Source organism: Myodes glareolus, chromosome 3 (assembly GCF_982192425.1).
Source record: "Myodes glareolus chromosome 3, mMyoGla1.1, whole genome shotgun sequence".
Lineage (NCBI taxonomy): Eukaryota > Metazoa > Chordata > Mammalia > Rodentia > Cricetidae > Myodes > Myodes glareolus.
This window is the reverse complement of record NC_142028.1, coordinates 124,340,749-124,358,631: the sequence shown is the minus strand read 5'-3', so window position 1 is coordinate 124,358,631 and position 17,883 is coordinate 124,340,749.

Genomic DNA, 17,883 nt, shown 5'->3' with positions numbered 1-17,883 from the left:
TTAATTATAACATGATTTCCTGAGTCAGTGGGGTGAAGCAACATTTTGGGTACTAGGTATAGTATATCTGTAGTTTATAGATAAACTATAAAGCTGGAGAAATAGTGTTCAATAAATCTCTTTAAACTCAAGAAAACTAAAACATATTCAGACAAATATTCTGCACTAACTTATATCGAAGTACTATATACATAACAGATAAAAATAGAAGTAACTTATATATCCAAGAACCAAGGAATAAATAAACAAAATTCAGAGTAAGCTTACAAAGAGAAAATATTTATCCATGAAAACAGATGCAGTGTTGAGACATGACAAAATGTGTATGAATATTGAAAACATTGGGCCAATTGGATGTTTCACTCAACATTGTCTCATTTATTTGACATCCCCTTACCATGGGGGTGGGAATGACAGTTTAATTAATAGAGGTATATTAGAATGATAATGATATCCTGGAATTATGTTGTGCTGATAATTTTATGAGATGTCAAGCCACTAGATGGCGCATTTAAAATGGTTATGAAGGTGAATCATAATATGTCATAACCATTTTAGTTCAATTTTCAAAATCACAACAAAGCTTTCCAGCTCTTTATTCATATAATCTTAAAGATAACTGGCCTTCTGTCTCACAACTGCTAGCAATTGCCCACAGCTCCTGAGGTACGGAGGACTTCACGTTCATCCTTCCACCAGTATGCCAGGTTTTGTCTGGCTTGAGCTTATGCAGGTCTTGTGCATGCTGTCTCAACTGCTATAAGTTTGTGTGCACAGCTTCTTGTTCTGTGTGGAAAACCATTTCCTCATAGTCATCCAACACTTCTGTCTCTTTAATCTTTCCATTACCCTCTTCTTCTATGATCCCAAAGCTTTGGGAGGTATATGATATAAATGTTCCATTTAATGATGAGCACTCCTAAATCTCATATTCTTTGTACTACCACCAGTTGTGGGCCTTTATATTGTTATCTACTGCAAGAAGAAGCTTCTATGATGAGTGTTGTGCAAAGCACTTATCTATATGTATAGAAATATATTATTAGGTTTTGTTTTAATGCCATATCTATTTTTTCAGAATTATATTAGCTTCTCCCTTAATGATTATTGCTTATAGAGTCATAGGTTCTTGGCCTTGATAACCATGTAAGGTATTGGTTCTATCTGTTGAGGAGGAGGGTTCCATCTTCCCCGCCTACCTAAGTTCTGCCCTACCAACAGGCCAAGGCAGTTTCTTTATTAACCAATGAAAGCAACACATGAACAGAAGGACCACCTATAGCTATATGGTTAACAAAAGAATGATTTAAAAATATACCTGCAAGAAAGACAAGAATCTTAACATGTATCTTGATAGTAAGAATGTGAATCCAAGGGATAGTGTTATTCGAATGGAAATGGGATACCTTTTCTAGGTCTGAAAAATCTATAAAACAACATGCATAGTCTTGGTCAAGATAAGTAAAACAAACCAATGCATAAGAAATCTTAGATCAATATGATAGAATATCTAAAATTATCATTAAAGCAGGAAGAAAGGGGCAAAGAAATCATCAGCAAGAGATGATTATTTGCCTCACAATGGTCAACCCATGCTAATGAATCATTTAGAAGTAAGATTAAAATGATAGCCTCTTGAAACAGAGAGAAAAGCAAGTAGTGTGTCTACTCACTGAACTCTGGAAAAGGGATACTGAGAAGAAAACTGAAACTTAACAAAACTGGAAAGTATGGAATATAAGATGCACTACTGAGAAATAATACATAAATAACTATCTCTCTGTAAATTAGTATAAACTTCAAATATGTGCATAATAATAGGTGATATATACATAGGCATGTACACTAAAAAGAGGTTAAGAGGATACAGAAATAAAATACTTGTCAATTACATGGAATTTTTCCAAAGAAATTTCAGAGTTATGTACCACACAGGATACAGAAGTGTTGATTAATTCCAAGCCTCATTAAACATAGACTATGTATTCAAATTGAAAAATCTTCTCTTAATCTAAATGGAATACATAATTTTTAACTTAGGAAGAATAATATTATAAATCTAATATATGGCAATAGAAGAGGGAAGATAAAATCACGATAAGGAACTTGATGGGATGCTTCCTTATGATCAAAATACATGTCTAGACTCATGTATACAAATGGGTAGATCATAAAATATAATAATCAGACTAAAGAAGAAAACTGATAAAGCTTATATATGGCAGTTGTATATGTACTTCACAATAGTGAAATTGTGATATACACTGTGGGTATTTGAAAAAGGAACACAATTTTCGTGTTACAAACACAAAAAATCATTTTAAAATATAGAAAATTAGAGCTTAAAATGACCACAAAGAACTTCTATATGAATTGGTAATTTTAATGTCTTTCAAATATTATTTGTTTACTTATTTATTTGTGTGACTATTTTTCCGCATGCTTGCATATTAGCCACATGCAAGTCTTGTGTGTACAGAGGCCTGTTGCAAGGTGGGGCAGCTTGTTTGTCCCAGCTACCTGGCTAACTTAGCCCTAAAATAACCACACAGAAACTGTATTAATTAAATCACTGCTTGACTCACTAGTTCTAGTTTCTTATTGGCTAATTCTTATATCTTAATTTAATCCATATCTATTGATCTGTGTATCACCACGTGGTAGTGGCTTACCGGGTAAAATTCCTAGCATCTGTCTCTGGTGGATCCACAGTCTCTCTCTGAATCCACCCTTCTTCCTCCCAGCATACTGGTCAGGTGGCTAAACAAGAGGCCCTTTCTTGCAACAGAGGCCAGGAGAAGCCATTGGATTCCCTGGAACTTGAGTTATGGATGGTTATAAACCACCATGTGGATTTGGGGAATCAGACCTCATTTCCCTGCAAGAGCTACAAGTGCTTTTAAGCACTAAGAAATTGTTCTAACCATTTTACTAATTTTTTTTGAGTGTGGAAGCATCTATGAAAATTACAAACAGTATGGTTGGAAAATATGTTTCATTATATTGTTTTTTCTGCCAACCAGACTACATTATAGACTTGAAATATGTCCCTAGGAACAAGGTAAACACAAAATACTGCTCATCTTATTGGAATTACATCTGTGGTGGCAGAACATGTACTCCACATAAATATCTATGATAGGATGGCATCAGAGATATTAAAAAAAACTTCAGCAAAAAACCCTGTAAGAGATGCAGCAAGGCAGTAGAAGGGTGAATAATGAAGTACAGTCATAGTCTGAAGCATAGCTTAGCTTTGGCATGGTCAAAATGGAGAGGCTACCAGACCTAAAACTCTTCCAAGGTTGTATTTCTTGAACCAACTTGCCTGTCTTTGATATCTCAGAATCCAATTTATTGAGGTATTCCTGTAGTAGAAATGGTGGCTTTGAGCACACTACTGTAATTCACACAGGAAAAGAATAAAAGAATCAATGAACCCAAAGTAGCAGTCAACACTCCCGAACCCTAGAATCTGGATGAATCCAATACTATAGGTAGCATCTGGGTAAGGCTCCAAACATTCTCCTTCTTGGAATTGTCCTTTGTATTCATGCACCTCTCCACTTTCATACAAAGAGTAGCTTTATTTAGGGACTATGTTGTGTAATGCTGGCCTCTCAAGATCCTACTCAGTTTTATGTCCCTTATTATTGCAAAGTGCTTCATACACTTTCAGGCTTAATGTCCTAAATCTCGAACAAAATTATACAAGTTATACCATTCTCAATATCTTGGTGAATTCAATTTATTGTACATATACTAGGTTTAGGAGTTTCAGATATCTTTAAATGTAGTTACCTGTTCTTCTTCTTAAATGCCATGGGTAAAGAGAATCAGAATAGAATACTGTCTCTCATGAATCCCAGAATTTGGACCATCAATACATAATCAATAGGGATCACATCCCTTATTTATTCAACCACCATGTAAGCTCCTTAAATACAAGCATAATATATAAAGCTTTTAAATTTACTTTTTGAATTTTATAGATGAATACTATATTTACTTCACTTCCGTCCTCCTCTCCCCTTTTAATCTCCTCCAGTTTCCCTACTACTCTCAAAACATTGCCCCGTCTCTCCAAATATGTTGTTTTTAATCTTCAGTATCTGATACATATTATAGCTTAAATAACTACTTGATAAAGTGTCACATGTATCTTTCAGGATATCAACAATGTAGCCTTCTGCCAATGAGCTCAGAAATGCAGGAACAAGAAATTTGACTTCTTTCTTGTCACTGTTTTTGGATTATTTTGTTTGGAGGATGAGAACTACACTTACCTGTGGAAATATAGACAAACATCTAGAATACTCTTAGTGATTGTGCTGGTTTAGTAAAGAAGTTGTAAGGCCAGGCAGTGGTGGTGCCCGCCTTTAATCCCAGCACTAAGGAGGCAGAGGGAAGATGATCTCTGTGAGTTCAAGCCCAACCTGTTCTACAAGAGCTAGTTCTAGGACAGACTCCAAAGATACAGAGAAACCCTGTCTCAAACAAACAAGCAAACAAACAAAGACGTTGTACCTTCTCCCGTCCAGGGAAGAAGACAATTTTTTTGTACAGTACCAAAGGGTCAGCCCTGAGGTTGGGCATTATTCAGACTGAGATGATTATGTTTAGGAATATATGTGTATATACTTATACATATTTGTATTCAGCAAGAAGTAAAAGAAATAGAGGCCATGAATTTGAAAGAGATCAAGGAAGAATATATAAGAGGATTTTAAGGAAGGAAAGGGAAGGGAAAAATGCTATAATTAACCTCAAAAGCAAAAAGGGAAAAGAAGACTAAGTTTAGAGAAAGTGTTAAACTGTGGATAAAAAGAGCAGTGTGAACTAAAAGAAGCAGACACGACTGAGGGAATGGAAGGAAAGAGTGGCAGGCATTGTATATGTAAGGTAACTTAGTGCGAACATGTCACCATCAAGATAGAAGATTGACATATTAAGCAGACATAGAGAACTAAAATATTTTAAAGTAATCCTGGGTACAGATATAAACTTTGGAGGTTTTACACAGTGAAATAACATGTTCAGACCTGGTTTGTGTATCTTTTTTTTTTTTAAAAAAAAAAAAACATCTCCAGACTTTTGGGAGCTCTATATGGAGAAAAAATAGTGCTGGAGAATGAGACATTTTGGGAAAATTGAAATATATGCAATCTTTTTTTAGCATCTCTAACAGATCAGTTTAAGAATATGAGCATGTATTATGTATAATTCGGGTTGTTTTTAAAAGGATCGTGTTTGTTATATATAGAACTGCTAAGGCCTGAGTATCTCTTGGAATAGATTGTATTTGCCCATTAGGGAGGAGATGGGGGTATGGTGGCTGCCATTGCTCAACAATATTGCCTTGTCACATCCTGTCATTTCCAGGGTGAATCTTTATGTCTCTGTTATAATTAAAAAGGCAAAACTAGTTCTGTTTTTGTTTTTAAATGGTCTGTTCTATTGCCCACTAAATTGTTTTTTGGAACAAAAAAGGAAATTAAAGAAAAATGCAACTGGGAAACTGGAACATCATGCACAATTCACAGTGCACAATTATACAAAAAACTATTCACATATATAAGGAATATGTGCATCATATGTGGAATATATACATGGAAGGGGAATATATGCATATGAACATTTTTATAATATACTTATTTTATTTTGGGACGTCTTCTATCTTTTCTCACCTTGTGCTTTGAGAGTGTCTCTCATTGAACCTGAGCTCACAATTCCCTTAGATTCACTGCCCAGAGGCTCCAAACATCCGTTGGTCACAGCACTGGCTACACTAGTGTTAGTATTAGAGGCATACGTCTTCCCCTCCAGCTTATGCCATGTGTGCTGGACATGCCAATTCAAGACGTCATGTTTGCATGACAGGCATGACTGATTAGTCCACCACCTGAGCCCAAATACATTTATATCTATATTGTTTTATACTGTGTACATATTTTTTAATGAAAGCTGTTGGCAGAGGCTGTTTGTTTGTTCCTGGCTGCCCTGACCTAAAATATTCACACAGAGACTGTACTAATTACAACATTGCTTGGCCTATTAGTTTATGCATATTTCTAGCTAACTCTTGAATCTTAAATCATCTCATTTCTATTAATCTGTACATAAGATCACAGCCTAGAGGCAAGCTTCCAGACTCTGTCCCCTCTGGCAGTGGCTACATGGTGTCTCACTGACTCTGCCTACTTTCTCCCAGTATTCAGTTTTGTGTTTCTGCCTAGCTCTATTATGCCCTATCACAGGCAAAAGCAGCTTTTTATTCATTAGCCAATAAAAGCAACACTTACACAGAAGGACTTCCCACACCAGAAAGTGGTGTCTTTGACTAGGAAAGTTATTCTTCAAGGAGCCAAATAGCAAATATTTTAGTCTGTCTTGTGACTATTGACTCTCTTTTACATCCCCTTTGCTTTGTAATGTAAAAATAGTCATATGCAGCATATGAACAAGTGATGATGGCTTTGTCCCAATAAAACTTTACATATAATGACAGATGATGGACTATAGTCTACTGACCCTTTCCCGAGTCCTCTAAATCAAGAGGAATTTCTTGTATATATATTTCCCTCTTTAGCAATGTTTCTTTTGCCATTTCTGTAGGATATGTGACTTACAAAGTAGAGGGATATTTATCATTTCAGGGCCTGCTCAGTTAAATTTATATGCAGTTGAGTCGGTACCTAGTGAAGGTGACATGACAGCCTCTTATCTTTAAGTTATGAATATGTCTTCCTATTCCTAATTTATTTTTGTAGCCACTTGAATGCTCGCTGAGCTTTCTGAGTAGTAACTAATTGCCTCTTTCCTTCAGATTAAATTTTCAGTCACCGGAAGTGATGAGAAAGGGAGGAAGCAAGCAGAAGATGAAGAAGAGAGTAAGTAGAAGTCATGGTTCAGGCTCTGACAAACCATGGCAGATCCTATTCAGTCTTCATCCTACCCTGAAAGGCTATGGCCACCATATTAATAGTAAAGGACCCTTTCAGTCAGGGTTCTTTGAAGGTAGGACACCTGGTAGGCTTTCGAATGCAAATAATTTATCTCCAAAGCCGTCCTATAAAACAAAGTGAAGGACTACATAAGTCATCTAAGAAGGGGAGGTGGGGTGCCTAAGGGTGGGTTGTTGAGAAAGCATATCATTGCCAATTCTTCATAGGAACTTTCTGGAAAATGCACAACACATGTCTTAACTATCCCACTGAGTTTCAAGAAAGCTAAATTACTTGGGCTTTCTCTTGCTTGTTAAGTTTGTTTCTGAGCTATTATCCCCCTGAGTCTTCCATTTTCTTCCCATCCCAAGCCAGCAGTAAGGACTGATACCATTGCTGATGTTTTGGCAAACTTGTGGCAAGCCTGTTGGAAAGAATGGCCTGGTAAGCTCTGGCCTGAGCCAAAGGCATGAGGTGTGCTCATCATAGGGTGTCCTCCTCCACCGCAGATGCTGAGGCAGTTCCAGACACATGCCAATCAGTTCTTCTGTCCTTCCTCCCTCAGCCATCAGTTTTAGATTAAAATTGAAGTTTAGAGCCCATTTCCAGAAAAACACATTAACTAATCACTCCAATTTTTCCATGAGCACTTTCCTACTGGTTTGTCAGCTCTTATTCTTACCACAATGATTCTTTTCTGTGACCACTCTGGCATGGAATATTTGAAGGGAAAAGAAATCAAGGCTAAGTAGCCTCAATCTACTAAACTATACCCAGCTTTCTTCCCTTGGTGGAATACAAATGCAGGATTGAATAAGTGGTAGAAATCAGTAGGAATTGTGACTCACAGGTAGAATTGCTATTGATGGAAAATCAAAATAAACACTCCAGCTTCACTTGGCCTGCAGACACTAGATACCAGATCTGTGTTAGAATGGATGAAGATGGAGACAGTAGACACCTTTTTTTTTTCTTAATACAGCCTTGCTTTGTGAGTCAGATTCCATTCAGTCTGACTCTCAACATGTGAATTGCTTGGTGGAGCTTTTCTTCCATCCTCCTGCAGTTTCAGCAACTGCAGCACTTTTTACACGTTTCCATCTTCTATCCCAGCCTTGTGCTCCTGGGCATCTGAAATTCTTCAATTTTTTGATCACCCCATTAGTCCATCCCAGTAAATCATTAACAGCTGGCCTTTTTCTTTGTTATGAGAGGAGTCTGATCTGTTTGGTCGCTACTGACATTTTTATTGGGGGGTCAAGAGTCTGATAAAAGCTCTACTTTGATCTTTATATATTCTGCTACATCTCGTTTCTAGTACTTGCTATGCCAAAGACCCTAGGTCTTCAATAATTCAATAATAAGAAAGATGACTATTTCAATAGTAATGAAAGAATTTAGTTAGGGACCTGGTAGGTAGATACCTAGATATTTGGATAATCACATTAAAAAAATACTTTATCAAGTGTTACAAGTCATTGCTGTATTTTATTAAGCTATTATTGTTTTTAATATGTGCTCACCTTTTCTGCTTTGAATGTTTCTTCTAGAGTGGAGTCAACAGGGGAGCTGGTTTATTTATGGCATAAAGCTAGCAGATGGGAAAGGCATGAAAGTTTGTTTCTATTTTCTCTGGAGGGCAGATCCAGAGCTGAGCAGAGCAGAAGCTACAATATGATGATCAAGCACAACAAAAGAAAGAACTTTCTACCAAGTCAGCACTAGCCGAGACAAGTCCTACCCTGCCATGTGAAGTAGAAAACTTCCCACAACTGCACTTGCTGGCTTTTCGCTAGCTGTATTGGAAACAATAGAGGACTGGTCCTGAGTGAAAGATGAGACAAGATGATTTTTGAAGGAGTTCTCTGACATCTGATAGCCTAGGGCCAATGTTGGCTCTATTACTGCGACACACTGTAGAGTTCAGTTCTCCAACTCACACAACGGATTTGCTTCAAGTATTCCCACAGATGATGTGCACAAAACATCTCACCATGCTTACTGTTCCATCACTGCACTGCTTGTCAGTGTCAGTCCTCTGACATCAAGGACTTTATAGGAAGGCGTGGCCTTGCACAGGAATTCATAAGCTCATATGAGTTCTCTGTCTTAGGCTTGAGTGAATCTCTGACATGCCAAAATCAATACAACAGATAGTTTTGGAAAAGATGTGTCTTAGGTATTAATTAGTACTGGGAAGTGGGAGACCTGCTGACTTTGGTCTTTGTGGTTGGCAAATCAGGTAAAGGCTAGTATCTTGACCTGGTTCAGTATTGGTCCTATAGGTGTTAGAAATAGCACAGCCATTTGGTTATGCACTATTTCTTCAGCAATTATAAGCAGACAGTGTGAACCTCTCAGAGAAAGAATATCTGGCCAGAATAATGAAAGTGAGCACTGAAAGTACCATTATAAATAGCAGTCTTTTAAAATCAGAAACAGAGGAAGAGAAACTGTAAAGAACTATAGTTTACTGAGAATTAACTAAATGTTGGGCACCACCTTGAATATTCATAAGTATTGTTGTACTTAATTGTTTCATTTCCTGCTATTTTATCATTAATATCATTCTATTAAGGAGAAGTGAAAACTTGAAGAAAATAAACTATTTCTTGGGATCACAGGGTACTTGGGTTAGAAGACTTCCAGGCCAATTACTTGTGTTGAAGAAAAGGACTGTTGGGAAAACATCATTTTTTTTCTGTCTGTTTGCTCTAAGTCCATGTCTCTGCTGGATGTAGTTCCTGTGCATTGGGAGGGCAGCCATGCATCTTAGACCTGAGATCTGTGGCGGCTTTGTTTCCACCATCTGTGTCACCCTGTCTGTAACCTGGAATCACATCTGTCTACAAAACTGTTTTGAGATTAGGAAAGTAAAACTCAGAATGAGCGCAGAGATGCCAGTTGCCATGGAGATGCAGGAACCTTTGTTCAGCCCTGTTACAGAGCAGTGACGGTGGCAAAGCCTATAAAAGGGATCACTCCACTGCAACCCCGTACCAAAGACAGAAGTTCTCAAGTGACACCTCCTCCAAACACCATCACCAAATAACTTGACCTAGGTAGGGACACAGATATAACCTAGGGTTCCCAGCGTCAAGGTCAATGTTATTTTGTAGTTGTGGGATCTTGAATGAGTCATTTAGCTACTTTTCCTTCCAACTTTTTTAAAATTAACAAAGTAAATTTTCCACAATGCTGTAAACATTAAATGAATTGAGTATCAGATATTAATCCAAACATTCTAGATGATTAATAATCTCTGACTCTCTATTGACTTTGAATTTATTCTACTCCAAGTCTCTGTTTAGGTTTTTATCCAACAGGAAGAACGGGACAGAACTCAGATACTTTTTTTTCTAATTTGGCTATGTTGAAGCAGAAATAATTTCCTCTGCCAATTTCATTGAGATCCAATTTTGTGGAAAATCAAACACAGAGAATTGTATTCCAAATCTCCACAGTAAGAAGCATGTGTAGGGGTCATTCTTGCTCTGCCATCTGTTGGCTTCCTTTCCTGGATATTTAAAAAATATATTTCACTGGTAAAGCAAGACCCATTGTTGCCCAACATGAAAGCAGGGAGTCCAGGAGGTTTCCATCCCCTTTCCTTTATTTTTGGTGCGTATCCAAGCCCCCTGACAAGAAAGCGGTCATTGGTGCTAGAGGGTTAACAGCTGAAGAGAAGCAGTATCTAAAGCCTTCCAGGATATTCCAGGACCAGACATGAAAGCAGGGACTGATGCAGAATGAAGTCTAGTGATAGGCAGGGTATAAAAGATTTGGGTTGTATGATCTCATTCCTCAGTGGTGCCATTCTAAATACCTTGATTGGAATTTGGCTTCTGTGTAAATTTTTTACTCTTCTACCCAAACATCACCTCTCAGGTCTCCTTCTCCTCAGATCCTATACAAATAGGATTAGAAGTATGATCATTGCACATTTAGCAGATGGCTGCTGAAGAGAAACATTCTGATACTGTTCGGGGGTGACCAGAATTCCCTTTCTTTTATAACTACATGGCTACATTTTGGAGTCTGTGATTCTCCCACTATAGAAGGAAATCAACACTGTCTACCTTAAGAGGATTTATGACTATTGAGACTGCTAACCAACTTATGAATTAATTGAGGTGAATATGTTAAAAATATTTTTGTCCTTATGGAAAGGCTATGTTCATTGAGGCTGTGTTCCTATAGGAAAGTCAGATGGTCAACTCACATTAATTAGCTCAGCAAATCTCCAAGGGAAGAACATTCTCGGGGAGAAAGAATAAGTAGAAACATCAGAAATGGGAACATAATGTGGAATATTTGAGGAGTGTGACTAAAGAGTATGGGAAAATGAAATTCTGGGGAGTGTGGAGAGACCAGCCTTGACTCCAGCAGAGTGGCTCTCAGAAGAAACTCCGCATGAAAAGACAGATTGCTACAGCTGGGATGTGCCACACACAGATAAAACTGTTAACTCCTGCTACAGGGCAAGGCTGATGCCAGTAGAAATATTCTCATTTGAAATTAGATGAATACATGCGTGGGAAACACAGTCCTAAAGGATAAAAAGAGCATCGGTGACACAGAAAAAGACAGAGACCCCAGGAACATGGGAAGAAAATCCCCATGTCAGATTCTGTGGCTCCAAATATTTAGCCTTCAAAGTTCTGTCAGGTTGTCTCATCGCCCATTAGAATGGAAGAACTGTGAAACTGAAACTGCAGTCACATCCACAGAAAATACTGCAGGCGAGGCTGTGAGACAAAGAAACAGTATTCACATTTAAATCTAAGGCCTTTGTAATCTAATTCTAGTTTATTTATTCATTTATGTTTATTGGACTTATATAATAGCGTTTGTTATTTAAAAGGTTTCATTGTTTAAAGAACTGGCACACAATAGAATTATTATTTTTCAGAAATTCTTAAATGATAGTTGATAAAAAACAAATTTTTTGAATTTATTAAACTATCTTTGAGTATCGAATTTGCTTTCTATTGTGTGAAACACTAACCATAATTCCTTTTGGTTGTTCCTCATTCATTTGAAAATTGTATGTCCAATACCTTCTATGAGGTAGAACTGAGAAAACAGGGAGTTAAGCTGACATCAAATAATAGTTTCCATCTAACTTCTCCAGAGTAAGTTTAGGCAAGTTCTCCATTGCCTAGACATTAGATTCCTATTTCATTTTCTGTAAAATTAGGGGGTTTATTCTGATGGACACCAAAGCTTTCCTGATCTAACAGTAATTATTTTTTTCATTCTGTAATTCTGTGAACGTTTCAGAGAGAAGAAATGTGATTTCTTACTTCAAGGAATTCTTATTTCACTTACAAAGTGAAGATGTGTAGGTGTGCCTGAACATACCTTGTAAATGTGTCATTAGATACTCCTAATTATATTCAGGCTTTCTCATCTCAAGATATTATCTGATTGTTCCATGAGGAATACAGAGACATAGAAACTTGAACAGTTTCTACAAGGTCAAGGTCAAACTGTATTTAATTTGCTGTTACTGCTATGACTTGTGTGGCTGAAATTTGGAATTTCAACAAGTTAACCCATTCTTTACAATAAAATATACATCACGTAGGGAAATTCAGTATAGATAAATCACAACCCCAACTTTGCATAATCCTTTGTACTCTGAGAATAGCATTCCTTAGACAGATTTTATCCAGTCTGTGCAGCTTAGCATGCATATTTCTCTGAGAAGTGGGTTTGCTTTGATTAGAAATCTGTAGTTACAGACATTAAGCAATGTGTTCTGGTGTCAGGGCTGCTTCTGCTTTATTCCATTTCTGACAATTTCTGCTAGTCTGTTTTCACTGTTTTGGAGGTAACATTATGTTCCTGAACTAGAAGATCAAATATGGATGATCTTGTCTCCAGAAATTAATTCTAGTGTCTTAAACCAGAATCAAAGAAAAGGTACTATTTCGACTACCTCATCCTTATAGTATAACATATATTAATTCCCAATATTATTTTGGTAGCTAGGGTATCAGGAAAAGGAAGAGTATAAAGAACATTAAAGGTATAGCTCACTCTAGCCAAGATTTGTGGATTTTATGTACCATTTACTCCGTGATGGGGATATATAAATAGGCATATATAAATACCTTATCTACTACTTTTATGCTTCTTTTCTTAGTTTTCTGTGAAATGTGGTTTTCACAGGACAATAGTATTAAAATAATAAACAGAAGAGAACATTGTTAAAGACCCCAAATAGTGTGACTGAAATTTTAAGGTTATAGATTCTTTTTTATTATAGATAGTTTGACTAACTATCTAGAATCTCAGTTTCTGAGTCTGTGAAGTAGAAGCACATTTTCCATATTTATATTCAATTTCTATTGTAAAGATCAAGTCAAATTACATATGGTTGTGAATATGACTTCCATGAACACAGCATGTATGAAGAAATTCTACTTTGAACTGATGATTTCAAAGAAAATAAGGATTCAAGTATTGTGTGCATAAAAAGAGATTGGTTATCAAAAGAACACATAATCCAATTAAAAAAATGGAGTACAGACCTAAACAGAAAACTCTCAACAGAGAAATCTTTAATGGCTGGAAGACACTTTAAGGAAATGTTCAACATCCTTAACCCTCAGAGAAAAGCAAATCCAAACATCTCTGAGATTCCATCTTACACCTGAAAGAATGGCCAAGATCAAAAACACTGATGACAACTTATGCTGGAGAGGTTGTGGGGAAAATGGGACACTTCTGCATTGCAGGTGGGAATGCAAGCTGTTACAGCCCCTTTGGATGTCAGGGTGGCGATTTCTCATAAAATTAGGAAACAACCTTTCTCAAGAACCAGTAAAACTACTTTTGGGTATATATTCAAAGGATGCTCAATTGTGGCACAAGGACATGTTTTCAACTATGTTCATAGCAGCATTGTTTGTCATAGCCAGAGACTGAAAACAACCTAATTGCCCCTCGACTGAAGAATGGATTAAAAAAAAGTGGTATATTTATGCAATGGAGTACTACACAGCAGAAAAAAATGACATCTTGACTTTTGCAGGGAAATGGATGGAGCTAGAAAACATTATTTTGAGTGAGGTAACCGAGACACAGAAAGACAATTATCACGTGTACTCACTTATAGATGGTTTTTAAACATAAAACAAAGAAAACCAGCCTACTAACCACAATCCCAAAGAATTTAGACAACAATGGGGACTCTAAGAGAGACTTACATATATTTAATCTACATGGGAAGTAGAAAAAGGTCAAGATCTCCTGAGTAATTTGGAAGCATGGGGACCTTGGGGCAGACTTGAAGAGGAGCAGGGAGAGGCAGGGAAGGGAGCAAAGAAAAATTTAGAGCTCAATAAAAATAAAGAAAACATTCCAATTTTAGTGTTACTAGATAAACAAAGAGGAAAATAAATCAAAGCATAATGTAGCAGTCAAATACCAACTCCTTTTTTTTCTACAGAAATCTTCTATGCTTTTGTGTGTTTGGAATGGAATTTGTTGTATATCTAAGAGATAATATGACTGATATTGGATTCAGGATATACAGCAGATGACAGAGAGCAAAGGAGAGTGGTGTGAAGAGAAGACAGAAACAGAACAATTAGTTAGTCAGGACTGTCCAGATCTGACTTCAGGCAACACATACCCTTTGCTGAGCAACTTCCATGGCATATCAAGGGAAATACACATTGTTTATTATCAAGGTCATGGGTTCCTCACCTTGTCTAGCATCTGTGGGGATTAGTTTCTGAGCCCTACATGGGATAAATGTTTATTGGATGCCACTCCTTCTATGTAAGCATCTGCACATAATCCTGAATTTGTCAGAAGCACAGATCAGTGAATGCACACCCCAGCCAGGGCAAGATTAGACATTCCTGCCTTGACAGAGTTGTATTTTACAAATTTGAATTATATTCCTTTTGATTTTAGAGCTCCATAAAGCGTTGATGTTTTATAAAATAATGTGTAAAGATTTTGGGAGGCACTGTTTATTTTAGGTGTGCCTGAACAAATTAATGGGAGTGTATTGCTCTTTACTGATGAAGACTCTCTTACTCACCAGAGAGCTGACGCACAATGCATCCAAGAGCAACCGGTGAAATGGGTCAGTGAAGAGCTAGTGACAGTCACCATGTCAGTGCTCACATCAGCTTTGGAAATGAATTCTTCATTCTTCTGAGTTTACGCATCCTGTTGGTGTCTCATCCGGCTGCTTCAGACACCCCAGAAGTAGAAGGAGCTGGACTTTGTGTCCCAATGCTAGTGAAAGAAGTAATTAGATGAATAACTTCTATGTTTTGTATTTAGCAAAGTTTCGGTACCAAATTAACAGTGTAAAATTAGGACCAGGGTAGTCATTGCACAATGGTGAGCTGAAAAGCTCAGACATCTAACTGCTCCTGCCTTCCTGTAAACATCAGCATATGGTAATTATGCAAGATAACAAGGCTCATTGAGGCACTTCCTACATGTGAGTAATATAATTAGAGCATATTTACTCTTCTCATTACTCCTTCTTGTGCTCCTGCTTCTACTCCTTCCTGGAATACTATACAGAGAGGAAGAAGCAGAGGACACAAACTGAGCTGTGTGAGGCAAAGATCCTACAGTGGAGCCCAACCGGCTTGGTTTCCACAGCCACAGAACTTGCATACTGATGTTTCTCAGATTCTTCTCAGCTGAATTTTTTTCTTAAACCTCAGGTATATTTTTGTTAGTAAAATTCAATTAAAGTGAAATAGAAAATGAAATCAAAATAGACACATAAAATACAAGGACATACATTGTGTTAGACATGACAGAAATAAAACTACTTTGTCAAATTGATATAAAAGTTTCCAGTGTCTTTCTCTGCATATCCTTTCTCATTTTCCCAAGGACGGACTGCAAGTGCTTTGCATATTAGCATCAGACTGTTGCTCCTGGATCAGCATCAGTGTGTGGCTCCAGTGTTCACTGTGAAGTAGGGGCTATCGAACATTCGAGATGGGAAGTCCTGTGAAAATCAATGCAGACCATCAACAGACACCAGGACTTAACTGTATCCTGTGATTGTTGTTTAGTTCCTTCTTGGAGATGTAATCCTTATGCCGGAAGGGAATTTTGTATGTTTTGTGAACTGGATGTCTCCAAAGCTTAGAATAAGGACTAGTGTTAAACAACATTTGCATATAAGTGTGTGACTTTTCCAAGAATGGATGAAAATGTGAATACAAAGAAAATTAGAACAAATAGATCAAAAGCCATGTACCTATATAGGCGCATATATGTGGAAAGTTAATACTAAAGAAATTAGCCAGAAACTAATCAAAACATTAAATCAGTGTGTGGAACTTATTACTGTAATGTGTTAGACAAAAATTAAACATAAGAATACATAGGCTGATCCCAGAGAAGGATACATGAATGTATAGTAGAAATTAGAAAACAGTCAAAAATGAGAAAACAATCATGGACATAAAAGTAGAAATTTTGTGAAATTGGATAATTAATCATATTAGACATAAGAGAGTAAGTCTGAATTAATTAATAATAAAGACAACTCATTATTTAGAATACAATGTATATAAGAAATTCTGCTGGGAGGATCAAGAAAAGCCAGAAACTAAAGAAAAAAAAAAAGGAAAGAGATACTCAGGGCAGATTGTAAAGCTCCAGTTTAGCTTCTCCAATATAGGGGTAGAAGTTGATTTTCTGGAAGAAAATGAAGGAAAAATATTTTAATGAATTCTTTCTGAATTGTTCTAGAACTGAAAAAACAAAATTACTCTTATCGAAACAGTTTACACAGTAAAATTCATTAACAAATCCATAACAAATTATAGAACAAAAATAAAGAACAAGTACAAAATACCAGTATTGTTCTTTAAAAAGATAGTATGTCGGGATGCCCCGAGCAGCCTGCGACCCAGGCAGGGGCTGCTGCCAGAACAGTGCAGGTTCCCCAGGCAAGCGGCAGAGTCAGGCGGCTGGATGCGGTGGACAGCAGAGTAAATGGACATAAGGCTTTATATAAAGCTAAACATTTATTACTTAAAGAAGAGGGAGACATTTATTACTTAAAAAGAGGGAGACAGAGAGACATGAGACAGACATAGAGAGAGAGAGACAGAGACACGTGTACACATGCCAAGAGATGGACAGAAGAGAGAGAATTAAGATGGCAACAGGGAGGTCAGAAGTGGCTGGGAGTGGGCGTGGTTAGTCCTTAAAGGGACCAGGGCATAAGGAATAACAACTAGCCTTAAAACATATTCAGGAAATGGGGAAATGATGTTATAATCTTTAAAAACATGGAATAATGTTAAAAATCTTTAGAGGTAAAAGCCAGATGGTAAGAAAATGACAGAATGCAGACTGACAAGACATGATGCCTCTCCTTTGTCAGTCATGGTATTCCGAGACCAAACACTGAATGTCTTCATGTAGTAAGGAAAAGCATTTTCATACCCAGCTAAACTATTAGTTGAGTTGTTAAAAAAAAAAGACCAAGCTTTATTTAAGAGGACTAAATACTTTTAGCATTTTTCTAGAGGTACAGTAAGAAGGATTTGAGAAACAGTGGTAAATGAAAAGCTGAATTTCTCTAAACACAGACTGATTAAATACCTATAATTCAGCTTGTAATCTTAATATTGCTGTATAACACATTTAAAATGATTGCTTAGCAATGACCAACATGATAACTTAGGAACTGTAAACAAAGTGTGCTGTTTTTCTCTCAAAGGGTTAAATGGTGAAATTCCATTCAAGAACTGTAAAGAGACCTTTTGGCCCAAGTTCAAATGCCTCCAGGGAAAGCACTTCTTAAAATCAAAGTATCTGCATGAGGTTGTGTTGTCTTCCCCAAAGTCACAATGTTGTTGCACCATTTTGAGTTAATCAAGCACATAATAGTGTGGGACTCAGCTCTGACCCCTCAGAATAAGATACAGGG